The sequence below is a fragment of the Rhinatrema bivittatum genome, chromosome 4 (genome assembly GCF_901001135.1).
Source record: "Rhinatrema bivittatum chromosome 4, aRhiBiv1.1, whole genome shotgun sequence".
In the NCBI taxonomy this organism is placed as follows: Eukaryota; Metazoa; Chordata; class Amphibia; order Gymnophiona; family Rhinatrematidae; genus Rhinatrema; species Rhinatrema bivittatum.
This window is the reverse complement of record NC_042618.1, coordinates 196086481-196106570: the sequence shown is the minus strand read 5'-3', so window position 1 is coordinate 196106570 and position 20090 is coordinate 196086481. Positions and strand designations below refer to the sequence as shown.

Below are 20090 nucleotides of genomic sequence, written 5' to 3'. Positions count from 1 at the left end.
TTCATATATTTCAACGGGGGCCTATAAGTTATTTGCGCTGAATACATTTTTGCAAACTATAACAAAGTCCACATTATTGACTGATACTATTACCGTATGGGAGGGAGATGGGGTGAAGGTTCCTTCGCCAAATGCTTTGATGGACTGCTTTGCGGACACTTATAAATATTTGTTCTCAACGGATCTCAGGGATCAACATCTACGCATAGCATACAGACTGATAATTTCCCCAGCCCGAGCCCATAAAATAGAGATTACCGAGACCCATCAATGCTTTAAATGTTCTCAACCACAAGCGACCATCCTTCTTAATTTTTGGGAATGTGGTGTCATTCAATCCTTCTGGGATAAAGTGTGGCATGTAAAGCAAAATTGCTTACCTTGTAATAGGTGTTATCCCAGGACAGCAGGATTTGGTCCTCACATATGGGTGACATCGGTAATGGAGCCCTATGTACGGAAAAACTTCTTTAAAAGTTTCCATGAAACTTTTGAATGGCACCGGAATGCCTACTGAGCATGCCCAGCATGCTATGATATTCCCTGCCACAGGGGTCTCCCTTCAGTCTTGTTTGTGTAGCAATAAGCGTTAGCCAAAAAATAAAATAATAAAACGTACCGTACCCAACTCCGCGGGGTGGCGGGTGGGTTTCGTGAGGACTACATCCTGCTGTCCTGGGATAACACCTATTACAAGGTAAGCAATTTTGCTTTATCCCAGGACAAGCAGGATGCTAGTCCTCACATATGGGTGATTAGCAAGCTAGAGGCTGAGTCATTTTGAGGTGAGCAACAGTGAAGTATTGTTGTCGAAATGAATCAGCCGAAATCACAGCAGGTTGGATGTAGAAGGAGTTGGGATTATACTGGAAACAAGTTATTTAAGACGGACTGTCCATAGGCTGAATCTCGTCTTCCTTCTTTGTCTAAACAGTAGTGAGCTGCAAAGGTGTGAAGAGAACTCCATGTTGCTGCTTTGCAAATGTCCAGAATAGGTACAGAGCGAAGGTGTGCTACTGAAGTTGACATGGCTCTGACTGAGTGTGCTTTTACTCGCCCTGGAAGAGTAAGGCCTGCTTTTTCATAACAAAATTGTATGCAATCTGCTAGCCAGTTTGACAGAGTATGCTTACCCACTGCTTTACCTGGTTTGTTTGGATCATAGGATACAAACAGTTGACTGGATTTTCTTTGGGCTGTTGTGCGGTTTAAATAGAAGGATAACGCACGCTTACAGTCCAAAGTGTGTAAGGCTCTTTCACCCTGGTGGGAATGAGGCCTAGGAAAGAATATTGGTAAAACGATTGATTGGTTCAAGTGAAATTCCGTGACAACTTTTGGAAGGAATTTTGGATGTGTCCGGAGAACTACCCTGTCATGTAGGAACTTAGTAAAAGGTTCGTATGTGACTAGTGCTTGTAGTTCACTGACCCTTCTAGCTGATGTAATGGCTATGAGGAATACCGTTTTCCAAGTAAGGTATTTAAGGTCACAAGTATTTATGGGTTCAAATGGAGAACGCATAAGCCTGGTTAATACTACGTTCAGGTCCCATTGTATACTTGGGGAATGAACTGGAGGTTTAATATGAGTTAGGCCTCTCATGAATTTACTGACAAGAGGCTGTGTTGAAATAGAGACATCTCCCAGCTTGTTGTGATAAGCTGAGATTGCACTTAAGTGTACCCTTACAGAAGATGTCTTAAGACCAGAGTCTGAAAGATGATAAAGGTCATCTAGTAGTGAGGTTGTGGGGCAAGTGAAAGGATCTAAATCTTTCTGAGTGCACCACAAAGTAAACCGTTTCCATTTGTAGGAATAATTCTTTCTAGTGGAAGGTTTACGTGCAGCTATAAGCACTTGAGATATAGTTGTTGGAAGGTTGAGAGGTTGTAAGATCAAGCTTTCAACATCCATGCTGTCAGGGACAGGGATTGAAGGTTGGGATGGCGCAACTGACCCTGTTTCTGAGTTATGAGATTGGGAGCTACTCCCAGGCGAATTGGATCCCTGACTGAGAGATCTAGCAGTGTGGGGAACCATACTTGTCGAGGCCAATATGGGGCTATGAGTATCATAGTTCCCTTGTCCTGTTGTAGTTTCACTAATGTTTTGGTTATGAGTGGTATCGGAGGATACGCATATAACAGGCCTGAATTCCAATGGCGAGCAAATGCGTCCTTTGGTAGGCTGTTCTGCTGTCGGAGTAGAGAGCAGTAATTGTTCACTTTGTAGTTGAGATGGGATGCAAAGAGATCCATCATTGGCTGACCCCAGCGTTGGAAGATCTTGGATGCTATTGTTGGATCTGACGACTGAGGCGATCTGCTACTGTGTTGTGGATGCCTGCTAGGTAAGTGGCCCGTAGAAGAATTGAGTGTGTCAGGGCCCAGTCCCAAATCTGTGCTGCTTCTTGACAAAGGAGGTAGGAACCTGTCCCCCCTTGTTTGTTGATATACCACATGGCTACTGTGTTGTCCGTTTGGATCAGAACAGTCTTGTGTGATAGGCAGTCCTTGAACGCATGCAGCGCATAGCGTATAGCTCGAAGCTCCAGGAAGTTTATCTGGAAAGAAGCTTCGAGCTTTGTCCACTTGCTCTGTGTCTTTAGATGACCAATGTGTGCTCCCCACCCTAAGGTGGATGCATCTGTAGTTAAAGTCACTTGTGGAATTGGTTGCTGGAAAGGTAGGCCCTTGAGCAAGTTGTTCATTGATGTCCACCAGATGAGTGCCGTTCTGAGTTCTGGTGTGATATGAATGGGCGTGGACATTGGTTGAGTGGCTTGTATCCACTGTGCTTTGAGTGTCCATTGCAGTAGTCGCATGGTCAATCTGGCCATGGGAGTTACATGAACTGTGGAAGCCATGTGTCCCAGAAGAATCAGGCACTGATGAGCTGTTACCTGGATTTGGTTGCGAAGATTGTGAGTCAAAAAGACGAGTGTTTGAGCCCGATCTTTTGGAAGAAAAGCTTTTGCTATCGTAGTGTTTAGGTCTGCACCTATGAACTGTATTAGATGAGTTGGTGACAGATGGGATTTCTGATAGTTGATGAGGAATCCCAAGGAGTGAAGCACATGGATAGTAAGCTGGAGAGAAGTGAGAGCTCCTTCTTTTGATTGACTCTTGATGAGCCAATCGTCCAGGTAAGGGAACACATGCACTCTTTGTTTGTGGAGGTGTGCCATTGCTGCAGCCATGCACTTTGTGAATACACGTGGTGCTGATGCAAGGCCGAATGGCAGCACTCTGTATTGATGAGGAGGAAAGATGGGGATGTGAGCGTATGCATCTTGAAGATCCAGAGAGCAGAGCCAATCTCCCCTTTGAAGAAGAGGTAGAATGGTGCCTAGGGAAACCATCCTGAATTTTTCTTTTTTGAGAAATTTGTTGAGATTTCTGAGGTCTAGAATGGGACGAAGGCCTCCTGTTTTCTTTGGAATGAGGAAATATCTGGAGTAGAATCCTCTGCCCTTTTGAGGTCCAGGGACTGGTTCTATGGCCCTGGCTCTCAGAAGGGTGGATAATTCTGTTTGAAGAATTATGGAATGTTGATTTACTGTCCAAGATGGAAGTGGTGGGTTTCCTTTTGGAACAGTAAGGAAATCCAGTTTGTAACCGTGGGCTGTGATGGATAACACCCACTGGTCGGTGGTAATGGAGGTCCAAATGTTGTGGAAGTATTGAATTCGACCTCCTACTGGCGTTTCTGGGAATGGGTTGATCTGGCTGCTGCTCTCTGGGGCTTTTCAAAAACCAGATGTAGTGGCCGTCTGTGGAGGTGGTTGAGCCCTTGCAGGCCTTTGTCTAGGCTGCTGGTGTTGCGTTGGCCGACTAGTTCTGGCTCTACCTGTTGGGGGATAATATCGACGTGGGCGATAATAAGGCCGTCGAGTGTCACGCCTTGGGAACTTCCTAGTAGAAGGCTGAGTGTCTTGTGTTTGAGAAGACAATTGTTTCAATGTTTCAGTGTGGTCCTTAAGGGTTGCCACAGCTTCTTTTATTTTCTCACCAAAGAGATTGTCCCCCAAGCAAGGCAGATCTGCCAAATGTTCTTGAACCTCTGGGCGGAGATCAGAGGCTTTGAGCCATGCCCATCTTCTTGCTGCAATACCTGATGCTGATAGACGTGCGGCAGTCTCAAAACAATCATAGGTTGCTCGAACCTCATGTTTACCAGATTCGAGGCCTTTATGAACTATGTCTTGTAAGGATTCTTGGTACTGGTCAGGAAGAGAGAGAGAGAGTTCCTGAACCTGTTTCCAAAGGTTTCTTTGGTACTGGTTCATATATAATTGATAAGATGAAATTTTTGAAACCAGCATTGAACCTTGAAAGATTTTCCTTCCCAGGTTATCCAGAAGCCTAGTCTCTTTCCCAGGTTTGTCTCTTTGGGATAATACCTACCAATACATCTCAGGAAGATAATAACCACTAATAAAATTAACCCAAAAAAAAATTAAAGTGATTTCGAACAAAAATAAAAAGTCTAATCCATGGTTTAATGATAGGCTAAAAGAAGCAAAAAGTCAGCTACATAAAAAAGAAAGAATTTGGAGGAGAAAAAAAAAATGTCGATTCTTTAACCGCATATAGAAAACATATGAACTTCTATAGGAATTTAATTAATAAAACAAAAAAGGAATACTATAGTAAGAAAATCATCAGTAATGCTAATAACCCTAGAACACTCTTTCAGATTGTCAAGCAATTTACTAATGATCCACTAGTTGCTCCTAATTCAAACAATAATGAGCTTAGCCAACAATTAGCAACCTTTTTTAAAAGCAAAATAGATAAAATTAAGTTAGATCTGAATAATACCCCTACACAAGAAATTAAACTAATACCAAAAGACATAACCTGGTCCTCATTTGAGGAAGTTTAGTCATCTGAAATTGAAACAATTATCAATAAATTAGATCCTGCTAATCATCCCGATGATGCAATCTCTATTATGACTTTAAAGCAAATATCTGTACGAATAGCCCCATATATAACAAATATAATTAATAAATCCCTGCTTGAAGGTATTTTACCAGACCAACTTAAAAAAGCTATCATTTATTTATTTAAATTTTTATTTATTTAAAACAGTTTTATATACCGATGACTAGAAAAAAATCCATCATAAAACCTATTCTAAAAAAGAACAATTTGGAACCAGAGATCCTAAACAATTACTGACCAATTTCTAACCTTTCTTTTATAGCTAAAGTAATAGAAAGCAAATGTTGCTTACCTGATGTAACAGGTGTTCTCACAGGACAGCAGGATGTTAGTCCTCACAAATGGGTGACATCAAGGATGGAGCCCAACCAAGGAAAACTTCTGTCAAAGTTTCAGGAACTTTGACTGGCCCCTACTGGGCATGCCCAGCACGGCACTAACCCTGCAGCCAGCAGGGGTCTCCCTTCAGTCTTGTTTTTATAGCTACAGGCAGTGCCGAAAAATAAAAGAAACGAACCCAACACTGTGGGGTGGCGGGCGGGTTTCGTGAGGACTAACATCCTGCTGTCCTGTGAGAACACCTGTTACATCAGGTAAGCAACATTTGCTTTCTCACAGGACAAGCAGGATGGTTGTCCTCACAAATGGGTGAGTACCGAGCTGAGGATGTCCTGACTTGCACCAAATGCACCCAACGGAGTGCAACAGGCACAACAACTGGGGTGGTATTTGGTACAGGGCATCCGCACACTACCGGGAAGGTGGAAGGGTGTTGGTACATCAGGTTGAAAAAAGGTTACGCAAGACAGATTGGCCGAAGATGGAATCCTGTCTTCCAGCTTTATCCAAACAATAGTGGGCTGCAAAGGTATGGAGGGAACTCCATGTTGCAGCTCTGCAGATGTCAGGAAGCGGCACCGATCGAAGGTGTGCTACTGAAGTCGCCATAGCCCTCACAGAGTGTGCCTTGACACGGTCTTGTAAAGGAATGCCAGCTTGCTGATAGCAAAAGGAAATGCAGTCCGCCAACCAAGAGGAGAGAGCCTGCTTACCCACAGGTTGTCTTAACTTGTTAGGATGGAAAGAGACAAATAATTGAGTGCTCTTCCTGTGAGCAACTGTACGGTCTAGATAAAAAGCTAGAGCTCGTTTACAGTCTAGGGTATGCAGAGTCTGTTCCCCGGAGTTGGAGTGGGGCCTGGGAAAAAAGATAGGTAGTATGATGGATTGATTAATATGAAACTCCGAAACTACCTTAGGCAAGAATTTAGGGTGAGTGCGGAGTACCGCCCGGTCCTGCAGGAGTTTAGTGTAAGGCGGATAGGTAACTAGGGCCTGTAATTCACTAACCCTGCGAGCTGAAGTGATAGCCAAAAGGAATAACACTTTCCATGTGAGATATTTTAGGTCACAGGAGTGCAGAGGTTCGAAAGGTGGTTTCATAAGGCGACCAAGAACCAGATTAAGGTCCCAAGATGGGACCGGCGGACGTAAAGGTGGCTTTAAATGGAGCAAGCCTTTAAGAAAGCGTGTTACAAGGGGTTGTACTGAAATAGGAACCCCTCCAATACCTTTATGGAAGGCGGCTACCGCACTGACATGCATTCTAATGGAAGAGGTCTTGAGACCGGATTCTGATAGATGCCACAAATAGTCCAATAACTTAGAGATTGGACAGGAAAGGGGATCAAGGGACTGAGAAGTGCACCATGATGTGTACCTTTTCCATTTGTATGAGTAAGATTTTCTTGTAGAGGGCTTTCGTGAAGCTATCAGGACACGAGAAACCGACTCTGAAAGGTTAAAAGGCTGAAGGACTAACCTTTCAACATCCATGCCGTCAGGGACAAGGCTTGGAGGTTGGGATGAAGGAGGCATCCATCGTTTTGAGTGAGCAAATGCGAGTCCTGTCCCAGAGGAATGTGCCTGCGGATGGAGAGATCCTGGAGAATGGGAAACCACACTTGGCGTGGCCAGTGCGGTGCTATCAGGATCATGGTTCCCCTGTCCTGGCCGAGCTTCACGAGAGTCCTCGACAGCAGAGGAAGAGGAGGGAATGCATAGAGCAGACCGGTCGTCCACTTGAGGGAGAATGCATCCCTCGGCCGAGAGTGCTGGCTCCGAATGAGAGAGCAATAATTGTCCACTTTGTGGTTCTGAGGGGACGCAAAGAGGTCTATGTGGGGGTAACCCCACTTGTGGAATAGAGAGGTCGCTACCAAAGGATTGAGAGACCACTCGTGTGGTTGGAAGACACGGCTCAGCTGGTCTGCCAATACATTGTCTACTCCTGGCAGGTAGGTGGCCCTGAGGTACATGGAGTGGGAGAGGGCTTCTGCCCAAATTTGCACAGCTTCCTGACACAGAAGAAAGGAGCCTGTGCCTCCCTGCTTGTTTATGTACCACATGGCCACCTGGTTGTCTGTCTGGATTAAGATTGAATGGTGTGATAGGCAATCTTGAAAGGTCCTGAGAGCATAGCAGATTGCTCGGAGCTCCAGGAAATTTATCTGGTGTTTGGCTTCCTCTAGTGACCAGAACCCTTGAGTTTGTAAATCGTTTACATGGGCTCCCCAACCGATGTTGGAAGCATCGGTAGTGAGGATGACCTGAGGATCTGGTGTGAGAAAGGGCAAACCCTGTAGGAGGTTGAATGGATTCGTCCATCAGGCAAGAGACAGACGAAGTGCGTTGGAGACGCGTATTATAGAGGACAGAGGCTGAAGAGCTTGAGTCCACTGAAGTCTTAGAGTCCACTGTGTGACTCTCATGGCTAAGCGGGCTGTGGGAGTCACATAAACTGAGGAGGCCATGTGTCCCAGAAGAACGAGGAAGTGGCGAGCTGTAGCTGTGTGTTGGGACTGCAGCTGGCAAGCTAGGGACACTAGGGCTTGGACTCGCTGATGAGGAAGGAAGGCTTTTGCCTGTAAGGTGTCCAAGTCTGCCCCAATGAAGGATAAGGTTTGAGATGGGACTAAGTAGGATTTCTCGTAATTTACCAAAAATCCTAGAGAAAGCAAAGTTCGAATTGTTAGGGTCAGGGAGGACCGAGCCAGTTGCTGGGTTGGGGCCCTGATCAACCAATCGTCTAAGTAGGGGTAGACATGGACTCCTTCTTTCCTTAGAAACGCTGCAACCACTACGAGGCACTTGGTGAACACTCGTGGTGCGGATGCTAGGCCAAAAGGTAACACACGATATTGGTAGTGATTTCGGCCTACTAGAAAACGCAGGTATTTGCGATGAGATTGTGTTATCGCAATGTGGGTATATGCGTCTTTGAGGTCTAGAGAGGATAACCAGTCCCCTCTTTGCAGCAGAGGGAGTAGCGAGCCCAGGGTTACCATCTTGAACTTCTCCTTGTGAAGGTATTTGTTGAGGACCCTCAGGTCTAGGATGGGACGAAGTCCCCCTGACTTTTTTGGGATCAGGAAGTACCTGGAATAGAACCCTAGGCCTTGTTGCAAGGGAGGAACGGGTTCTATAGCGTTTGACTGTAGGAGAAGCGAAGCTTCCTGTTCTAAAAGAAGAGAATGATCGGTAAGACTCCACGCCTGCAAGGGTGGGGAGTCTGGAGGGAGAGACAGGAAGTTGAGATGGTAACCCTGTGCGATGATCGCTGTCACCCACTGATCTGTGGTGATCCGATGCCACTGTTCTAGAAAGTGGCATAGCCGACCTCCTACTGGTATGGCTGGAAGAGGGGTTTGGCATATGCTCCCTAAGTGGAAGTCAAAAACCCGCCGCAGGGCCAGGAGGTGGAGCTGCTGCAGGCTTTTGTTTACGAGCCTGGCGAGGCTGAGTCTTATGGTAGGACCGTGCAGGCCGAGGCTTGGTAGATGGGGGATAATACTTTCGTGGCCTAAAGAAAGACTTTTTGGAGTCCTTCCTAGACGGTTGTTTGGAAGGCAAATCAGGAGGAATAGATGAGAGCTGTTTTAATGTCTCATGATGATCCTTCAATTCAGCAACAAGTTGCTGAATTTGCTCACCAAACAGATTATCCCCTAAGCAGGGCAAATCCGAAAGCCTGTCCTGAACTTCTGGGCGAAGGTCAGATTTGAGCCAAGCCCAACGTCTAGCAGAAATGGCTGTAGCAGAAATTCTAGTAGAAGCATCGAAGATGTCATAGGAGGTTCGGATTTCATGCTTTCCAGCTTCAAACCCTTTATTTAAAAGGGACTGAATCTGGGGCTGGAACTGCTCTGGCAAGGCGTCAGCGTATTCTTGCATTTGCTTTAAAATGACTCTGTTATATTGAGTCATATAAAGTTGGTAAGAAGCTATTCTGGAAATCAGCATAGCTCCATGGTAAACCTTCCTACCTATACTATCTAGGAATTTATTGTCCTTAGTAGGAGGTATGGAAGAGTGTGGTTTTAGTCGTTTAGCTTTTTTCTGAGCTGATTCGACGACCACAGAATGATGATCTAACTGAGGTTTTTGAAAACCTGGGGCTGATTGTACAAGATATGTAGAATCAGCTTTTTTATTGACTGGGGACACAGAGCCAGGAGATTCCCAATTCTTTTTAAGAAGGTCTAGAAAAACCTGATGAATGGGAATAGAGGTGATGACTTTCGGGGCATCCAAAAATTGGAGCAATTCCATCATTTGGTGCCTATCATCCTGTTCAGATTGAAGTTGGAAAGGAACCAACTCTGACATTTCCTTCACAAAGTTTATGAAAGAGAGGTCCTCAGGGGGAGAACGCTTTCTGCTCTCCGCAGGAGAGGGAGGTGAAGGTAAATCATCGGTGTCAGTAGATGTATCATCAGCCCAAGTATCATAGGGATCTGGTTGATGACCTGGAGGCACTCTAGGGGGCTGAACTCCTGAGGGCCCAGGTTGAGGCTCCGAAATATTGGCTGGAGTCACCGGGGGCATCGAGAAAATCCCCGATGGAATCGGTGTCGATATCGGTGCCGGTGTAGGCATTGAGGGAACCGGTACCGGTCTCAATGGAATCGGTGCCGGCATCGGAAACCTCGGTGGAGCAGAGGTGTGTATCGCCCCCGAAGACAGGATCGGTGGCGAGGGGCAACCTGACACCGATGGAACTATCCCCGAAGGGGGAATCCGATACGGTGTTTCTCCACCCGATGAAAAACCTGTCGGTGACAGCGGTCTTGCCGGTGTCGGTGACACAGGTATCACCGGTGGAAGGGCTGTCATGAGCGCCTCCATCCGGTGCAACAGCGGTGCCAGTGTCGCTGCAATCGGCTCGGTGGCCGGTTCCGCTCTCGGTGCCGGAGGAGGCGGAACCGTTGCATCGCCTTATCGATGGCTTCCTGGACCAGCCGGTCCAGTTCTGCCCGGAGACCAGGGGTAACAAGACCCGGCTCGACGGGAGAGGGAGGCTGAGGCTGAGCCGGAGGGACCACAGTCACCGGTGGGATCACGGCTCCCAAACCCGGAGGGGGTGAGGGTTGCCTCGGTGCCTGCGAAACAGAAGTGGACGGTGCCAACTCTGATCGAGGCTTTTTCTGCGGAGGCTCGGTCGGTACAGAGGTCGATGACGTCGATTCCTCGACGGGCCGAGACTTATGACGTCGATGGCGATGTTTCTCCTTCCTATCTCCTCGATGATCAGGGGAAGGGACAGGAGTCGATGGCCGAGAAGTCGTCGATGGCGGACGGTCACCGGAGGGCTGTCGATGGTAGTAAGACTTCGACGGTGCCGGTTCCGATGACGTCGATGCAATCGATGGCGTTGGGGTGCGAACATGGAAGAGGAGCCCCATCTTCTCCATTCTGGCTTTGCGACCTTTTGGTGTCATTAGGGCACATTTGGTGCAAGTCAGAACATCATGCTCACTCCCTAGACACAAAACACAGACTCTATGAGGGTCTGTGATTGACATAGTTCGGGTACAGTCCGGACACCGACGGAACCCCGACGCCATGGCGGAAGGCCAAAAATTTAGCCGCGGGACTGTCGACTGCCAGCGGGCCTCAAGGGCCAAAGTCGACGGAAGTCTATGAAACTACGGCAAAAACTTACCGGAGTTCCGCGGACGAAAAAATTTATCGAAGGGAGACCCCTGAGTGGCAAATTTTCTTCAGAATAACGAATTCTAAATTCCTGTCAGGAACGTGGTTAAGAGCTCTTTCACCGCGTGGCTACTGCTGCGCGGAAAAAAGAAGACTGAAGGGAGACCCCTGCTCGCTGCAGGGTTAGTGCCGTGCTGGGCATGCCCAGTAGGGGCCAGTCAAAGTTCCTGAAACTTTGACAGAAGTTTTCCGTGGTTGGGCTCCATCCTCGATGTCACCCATTTGTGAGGACAACCATCCTGCTTGTCCTGTGAGAAAAAGTGGTTTTAAAATAACTTAATGATCATATAGAAGCAAATGACATTTTATTCCCTACCCAGTTTGGTTTTTGAAAAAATTTTAGAACCGAAACCCTTCTGTTAGCTTTATCAGACACAATATTAAAAGGTTTTGATCAAAGACAACACTACTTATTAATCCTTTTGGATTTATCAGCAGTTTATGATACTGTGAATCATAACATCTTACTAAACAGACTGTCAGAAACTGGGATAAAAAACAAAATACTGGAATGGTTCTCTTCATACCTAACCAACAGAGCATATCAAGTTTTTATTAACAATTCATACTTGGAAATTTTCCCACTCGAAACAGGAGTTCCCCAGGGCTCTGCCCTATCGGCTACTTTATTCAATGTGTACATGCTGCTATGTCATGTCAATTATTGTCGGGTATGCATCTTAATTATTATATATATGCAGATGATATTCAGATCGTCTTACCAGTAAAATGATTTGATCGAAAAAACTTTTAAAATTGCTAATATGTATTTAAATATTATTAAAGCAAATGAAATTGAGTCTTAACTGCGAAAAAATGGAAATCATGTTGCTAGAACGCAAAATTACAACAATTGACCAAACTAAGTTAACATGGAGAATGTGTCCATTTCTCTAGGGACCAAAATTAGAGACTTAGGCGTGTGGCTTGATCCTGAATTTACATAAAAAAAAACCACATTTCAATAAAGATTCAGGAAGGTTACTACAAATTATTGATGCCTAAAACCCTTATTAAACCACGAGGAATTTAGAACTGTGTTACAAGCGTTAATATTCACTAATATAGACTATTGCTATTCCTTACTGCTTGGTCTTCCAAAGACATCCATTACACCACTCTAGGTCTTGCAGAATTCTGCTGCCAGGCTCATTTCTGGCACTAATAAAAGAGATCATATTACTCCTGTCCTCGCTGAATTACACTGGCTATCAGTCGAATTTAGAAATAAATATAAGACTTTATGCCTAATACACAAAGTAGTCTATGCAGAGCAAGTAGACTGGATGAATGCAGTCATACGCATCCACACCCCACAACGAAATCTGCGGTCAGCTGGCAAAGAGTTCCTTACAATTCCCTCTATTGCCACTGCCAGACTTACTTCTGTTAGGGAAAGGGCTGTGTCATTGGCGGGACCAGGTCTTTGGAATTCATTACCCACTGAATTAAGGCTCCAAAGTAACTTAAAAGAGTTTAAGAAAGCACTGAAAACCTGGTTGTATGTACAAGCATTTCAAGTAGAAGCCAGTTAGGATTTTACCATAGTTTATTTTATTTTTTTATGATTTCCGTTCTTAAATTTAAGTACTTTAATATGTTACATAATTTTATATAATTTTAGTATTTTTATGATTGAAATTTTATTTATTTTTATGAACGGTTTAAATTTTCAGCATTTTTGTCTTTATGAAATGATTGTATTTTATGTTCTTTTATGTATTTTATGTTTATTTTACTGTATGGAATATTGTAAACTGGTGTGAAGGTATACACCAACATCGGTATAGAAAAACAAATAAATAAATATCTGCTTCCTTTATAAAGCATTATCGATTGCTAAAAATGTATTCTGATTCATTGGATACAAGCATCAGTACCAACTTTGAACCAATGGACATTATCATGACTGAAATTATAATTATGGACTACAGAACCTGGGTCAGAGAACAGCACTGCTCTAAGCTTTTCTTAGGGGTTTGGGGGTCATACTTGAAGACCTTGCCTAAAGATCCTCGAGACACCCTGAACTTGGAAACAGTGGACTAGTAACTCAAAGATCAAATGTATTTGGGTTGCATCATTTTATTGTTGCACCTCTGGACTTGATAGAGGTAATTCGGACACAAATAGATTCAACATGCTAGGTTAGGGAAGTATCTGTTGACAAATGTTATTTCTGTTATGTTGCAATAACGGTCAGTTACATATATACATAACCTTTGTAAAGGTATGCTATGTTTATGACAAACTAATAAATATATTTACAACATATATTCCTGTACATTGTTGTTATTATATTATAGTTTTCGTATTTATATTTATATTTATACTTATTTATTTATTGTTATGCCTTTCAGTATTACCTATAGTTCCTGTTACAGTAAATGCATATGATACCCCTTTATTTTAGCCCCTTCCTTAAATCATTTCTAATTGTTATCACACCTTTCCCCTTTATTCTTCTCTTGTTACTTGTTTTCGATTGTTACTTGTAAGGGCCCTGCCCAAAAGTTGCGTGTTTAATTGTAAACCGATACGATGTGCGAACGGCTATCGGTATAGAAGAGACTTTAAATAAATAAATAAAATAAATAAATAAATACTATCGCCACGATATTAAGTTGGAGGAACCGAAAAAGGAGAAACCTAAAAATATATATATTGTATGGCAATCAGCTTAGGAAAAGGGACACCCAATTAATGAGCATCCAAATGGACACTCATAAAATTGAGCGTCCTTTTTCCTAACCCGCTGACAGTCACCTCTCCTTGGCACCCAATACCAAGGAGGCGCTAGGGACGCAAACTTTTCCCTAGTGCCTCCTTTTTACCACACCAGCCAATTTAAATATTAAGTTGGGTGCCTGGGAGAGGTGGATTAGCATGCGTTAAGACAGCAGGAGCTCAATCATGAGAGCCTGTTTAATGTGTACCGATATTGCATCGACCTGATAATGTTTTGTCTTTGCCTCAATAGAAAGGGAGAATACAAGGTCACTATTCTCATTGTAACCTTTTCCACCCCAATATGTATTCAGAGGCCAGTTTTCAAAACCATTTATCTAAATTAGACTGCCTGAAAATGTTCCTCCTCTGCTTAGTTAAAAGTATGGAGTGTACTTACACAGCATGCATATGTTTAGCAGAATCGAGGGGAGGTGCTCATGGGGCAAGGGGTGGTGGTGGTAGGGAAACTGTGCAAGTAATTGGGATTTTCAAATCTATGTTCATTGTTTCCCACCAATTTTTTTACCTGCAGAGAAAGCTGGTGCAAAGTCCACAGGTCCTTTGTACTTATAAACAATTTTCTAAGGAAACTACCTGCACAGTTTCCCTTTGAAAATTAGATATAAGGTACTTAGGTAGAAAGCAGCCACAGACTTTGCATCTAGGGTATGTAAAAATCCCCCCACCCCCCCATAAGATAACTATCAAGTTACTCATTACATTTTTCTTTCCTAGGTTAAACAAAACCAACTATTTCAACATCTTGTTTCTTGCTAGGGGAAATTTTCAAAACTATGTGGATTGTTGCAAAGTCCATGGGTACCTTTCCCCATGAACTTTGTATCAATTCTCAAAGAGAAAATACATGCACACATTCCCTTTGAAATCTGCTCCAGGGAAAAACTATCCACAGAGATTTGTACCTGCTCTTTTTGCGGACACTTTCCTCTGAAAAACAATGTGCGTAGTTTTGAAAATGCAAAACTAAACACACTATTGTCTCCCCCGCATTGCTGATCCTCATGAATCCTTTTACCCACATACAGAGAGGGTGGGTAGTTTACAGACAACTGTTTTACTCAGGTAAATAGTCATTTACATAGATAAATGGCTTTTGAAGCCTGTTTTCCTTACGCATTGGTGATATTAAGTGGTAATTCCTACCATGATGGATATTACAGGAAAATTAGTTTCTTACCTGATAATTTTCGTTCCTGTAGTACCACGGATCAGTCCAGACTCCTGGGTTCGTCCGTCCGTCCCCCCCCCAGCAGATGGAGACAGAGCAGTTACCATAACAACGCTCCGCCTATAAATAGAATGGTGCCACCTACAGTCCGGCAGTATTACTCAATGTCAAAGCAGAATACCTCATCAAAACCTCTTGAACTATGTATGTACAATAATCCTTTAACAAGAAAAAGAAATAATTGGTCCACTTAACCCTCCTGGGAACTGAACCTGTAGAACTACTTGAGGACAGCCAATTGCAATTTCTTCAGACCTAAAAATTTATTACATAACCTTGTGGACTCTCCCTTACTTCCATGCCTCTGACGGGCAGGACTCTGGACTGATCCGTGGTACTACAGGAACGAAAATTATCAGGTAAGAAACTAATTTTCCTTTCCCTGTACGTACCTGGATCAGTCCAGACTCCTGGGATGTACCAGAGTTACCTTACCTGGGACGGGATCCGGAGAGGCCCGCTCAAAGCACACCTTCTCCAAAACCACTGGAACCTGGTGCTTGGACATCCGGTCTGTAATGCCTCACAAACATATGCAAGGACTTCCACATAGCTGTCCTGCAAATCTCCTGTGGAGAAACCATCTGGCACTCCGCCCAAGATGCAAACGAGTAGAGTGAGCCTTTAGACCAACAGGAAGAGATCTACCACGAAGCAGATAAACAGAGCAAATAGCCTCCTTCGGCCAGCGAGGTGTGGTAGTCTTGGAGGCCATATAACCACGCTTGGAGCCACTCCACAGCACAAAAAGATGGTCCGTCACCTGAAATTCATTTCAAACCAGCAGATAACGGAGCAATGCTGTGCGAACGTCCAGCTTCCGCAAGTCTCTAGACAAGGGATCCGAACGATCTAACTCCGTGAAAGCTGGCAGCTCCAGCATAAAAAGAAGAAACCACTTTCGGCAGAAAAGAAGTCACTTTCTTCTTTATGAATAGGAAAATTGTGTAAGCAATACTGATTTCAATCAAGAGTGTTCTTGTAATGCATTTAAAATTCAATAAATAAAAAAAAAAAAAAGGTTCTCTACAGGAAAGAGCCTGGAGTTCCGACACTCTACAAGCCGATGTGATGGCCACCAGAAAGATTACCTTCAAGGTAAGATCTTTCAGAGTTGACAGTTGACAGTTTCAAAGGCTCAGAGGGTGCCAAGTATAGAGCTGTAAGGACTAAATTCAAACTCCAAGACGGACAAGGATGCCTCAGTGGAGGACGCAAGTGCTTTGCTCTCCATAGGAAAACGTGCCACATCTGGATGTGCCGTTAATGCTATGCCTTGTACAGAGCCACGCAAACAACCAAGAGCTGCCAACTCGCCACCTGAACTCTGAGGGAACTGCATGACAAGACCCTGAACAGACTCGCTTGAAGAATCCAGACACCAAGACTCAAAAAATCCTCCATACTCTAATATACGCTAGGTTGGTGGTTGTCTTACGTGATTGCAGGAATGTAGCCACTATGGCTGGAGAATAGCCTTTGCGACTTAACCGTTGCCTTTCAAAAGCCATGCCGCTAGACAGAAGCGATTGACTCCTTCCAGACAAACAGGCCCTTGATGCAGTAGGTCTGGAAGATCTGGAAACCGCAGCGGTCCCGTCACCGCTAGATTGAGAAGGTCCGCAAACCATGGATGCCTCGGCCACTCTGGGGCTACCTGGATGGATCTCTAATCTCCTGAGCACTTTGCCAATCAATGGCTAAGGCAGGAAGACGTACAGCAGAGTGCGGAGACCCCAAAACAATTTTTTTTTTTTTGTTTTGAGTTGGAGGTCCAAATTTTCTATCCCGTAGGTACTGGAGGACTGTCGCTCCCATAACCGGGATAGTGGCCTTTTTTTTTTTTTTTGTGACTGTGAACACCACCACGTCCACCTCGATGACCCGAAGAAGATTCAAAGTGTCCTCCGGTAGCGGATATAGCTCATTCATAGCATTAATAACCTTTCATCCCAAATCAAGGATGATCTCCTCTCTGAACAGCAAGTCTGTGATGGCCACAAAAATGAATAGGAAAAAAGGAGTAGAAGGACCCCTCAGGCCCAACAATACCTGATCTATGGCCCCCAGGTTGGGTACCTCTGGTGGCCTGTCGATGCCGAACTCATCTAGAATAGCAGGGACAAGCACACCCAATACCTCTTTTTGAAACAGGCGGACCAGCTTTGGGACAAACCTGTCTACAACCTGGGAATCCTGACCTGGATCCTGCTGCGGATCAGCGCCCACATCTACTCCTAGTGGGGGCTTGGACTGTATGTCCCAGTCCTGTGAGTCAGAGATTTGTTCTGAAGAATCCGAATCTGGAAGGTACGCCTCTGAACTGAACAGGCGCTTAACCTTCACGGAGCCAGCGCTATCCTGAGCCTTAGCCCACTTTGCGGAGCCAGCCTTGGACACAGTAAAGGAGCATTCCCTCCAGCCTGCTGTTTTCCTGACTTTTTGGACTTAAAGGCCCTGGACATTAACAAATTAAACTCTGAGGCAAAGGATGAAGAGGAGTAACCAGAAGCCCCCTCAGGGCTGTCCTCCTTTGCAGGCGAGAGATGCGCTGTCTTGCCGCCCCCGGGGGTGGAGAAAAAGGGCGTCAGGAAAATATCTTCCCCCAGTGTGACTATTGCGGCAGCTCTAAAAGAGCTCAAAATGGCGCCTGTTCCCGCGCTCAGCGGGAACGGAGCGAGAGAGGAAGGCCGCAATACCCCAGCCCCCAGAGCCTTGCAAGTGCCCTACCGAACATTCTTCTGACCAGCGGAGGATCCCGCGCCCCCCCCGGGGAGGCACGACAAGCAGAGGCCAACCCCTTACAGACGTGCATGTGCGTTCTGCCAAGCTTTTCGGCATTGGGCAGGCAGGCAAAGTAGGTCAGAGCGCGACCCAAAAACAGCGGCGAAAATGGCGGCAAAAGACACAGTCTTGACAACAACAGGAAAAAACAAACAGCATTCGCCAAAAAGCCCCGAATTTTCTTTTTTTTTCAAAACAAAACTTGCCCATCAGCCGTCCAGAGATCTTGCTCCAACTGGGGGAGTGAGCCGGGCTCCCCGGTATCACCCCAGAGCTGAGATCCTGCTCCAACTGGGGGAGTGAGCCAGGCTCTCCGGTATCACCCCAGAGCTGCTAGGAGGTTATAATAGAGTCCCCGATCCTGGGTTGCAGCTGCCTCACACACCAGGGGGGATAGTCCCCTCAGGACCTCACACCCCCCTAGGAGGCTGAAGAACTCTGAATCAGATCTCTGGCACTCTTACTTTTATCTTTTTTTTTTTGTTTTTTTTGTAAAAACAAAGAATAAATTGCAAAGGACAAAGTCCCTAAGACTAACTAACTTCTAATTCCTTTTTTTTTTTTTTTTTTGAAACCCCGGTAACCAATGAACCTTGTTCTCCCCTAGAGATTGGATCATATCCTCCAGGTCCTTGCCAAAAAGCAACTTTCCTTTAAAGGGAAGGGATCCCAGCTGCGCCTTGGAGGATACATCCGCCGACCAGTTCCTTAATGATAGGAGTCTACGGGCTGAGACCGCTGATTCCATGGATCTCGCTGACGTCCACAGCAGATCGTGAAAGGCATCAGCGCAGTATGTCATCGATGCCTCCAAATGGCCAGCCTGGGCAGCTTCCTCATCCGAGAAGCCAGCGTTTGCTTGTAACTGCTGAACCCAGCAGAGGCCCATCCGTAATGCAAAGTTACTGCAGATAGCAGCCCTAACTCCCAGTGCTGAAACCTGAAATATCCTCTTAAGCTGCAACTACAACTTCCTGTCCTGCAGGTCATTGAGTGCTGCCGCCCCAGTAATCGGGATCGTGGTCTTCTTGGTGACTGCGGACACCGCTGCATCTACCTTGGGCACTTATAGCAGGTGCAAAGCATTCTCCGGCAGAGGATAGAGCTTATCCATGGCCTTACTCACCTTCAAGCCAAGATCTGGGGTATCCCATTCCTGGAAAGGTAAGTCTGTAGCCGAGAAATGAAAAGGAAATGAGGTTGCAGGGCCCCTCAGACCCAACAAGACAGAATTCATAGCCCCCAGTTTGGATTCTTCTGGTGGACCCTCAATGCCCAGCTCAGCTAGAATAGAAGGAATAAGAGGCCCCAACTCCTCTTTCCTAAAGAGGTGGACCACCTTAGGGTCATCACCATCTGCAACATGCGAACCCCTTGCTGAGCCTTGCTGCTGTAAATCCGGGTCCGCATCCACCCCGTGCAGGGGTTTGGGCTGAATGTCCGGGTCCTCTGGGTCTGTATCCTGCCCAGAAGTATCAGTATCCGTCTAAGGCAGCCCAGTACGGAGAGGGTGCTTAGGTTTGGATGGTTCCGAACCCCCCTTAGACCTGGACTGCTTCTTAGCAGGAGGTTTGGACCCCAGCGAGGCTAATTTTCCTCCAGCCTGTAGCTTTCCAGAATTCCTCCCCTTAAAAGCCTTATGGAGTAACAATACAAACTCCGAAGAAAAGGAGGAAGAGGAGGAGTAGTCAGTAGCTCCCTCAGGGCCATCCTCCGTCACAGGCGAATTAGGTTGGAAAGGTTCCCTTTCTCCTGGAAACCTTGGCTGAGGAGAAAAAGGAGGCAGTAAAAACCCCTCCCCCATAGCTACCTGAGTTGCAGATCTAAATGTCTGCAAAAATGGCCTCCGTTCCCACGCTGAGCGGGAACGGATCAGCTCCAGCCTGACCAGAAACAGCTGATAGTGAAGAAACTCGGGCAGACTTAGTTTTAGTGATTTTCTGCACTTTCACAGCTCCGGAGCCTCCCTCCCCCCTCGACATGTTGAGCAGAGGCCGTCCCGGGATAGACGCGTGCGGGCCGAGCCACACGCGCGACAAGAAGGAGACCGAGGCATCGGAAGAGAAGAGAAACTACACAGAAAAAGACCAAGAATAGCAAATTCGGACACCTCTGCACCAAAAACGTGCCGAAACAGGAAGGAGAGAGAGAGAGCCGTCGTCGAAAGCTGACAGGAAAGTTAAAGATTTTTTTTTTTTAAACTTGCCCAATAGTGGTCCAAGGTGCTGATCCTGCAGGGTGGAGTGAACTGGGCTCCCCAGTGTCACACCCAGAGCTGCCAAAAGGATATAATAGGGCCCTCAACCCTGTCTTGCAGCTGC

At 45.6% G+C, this 20090-nt stretch overlaps 1 protein-coding gene across 2 annotated transcripts in view; it reads right to left on the bottom strand.

Annotated features, from left to right (window-relative positions):
• The window catches only part of DNAH1 (dynein axonemal heavy chain 1), a 1058897-nt gene that overhangs the window by 407856 nt on the left and 630951 nt on the right, over positions 1-20090 (bottom strand). The window lies entirely within an intron of this gene.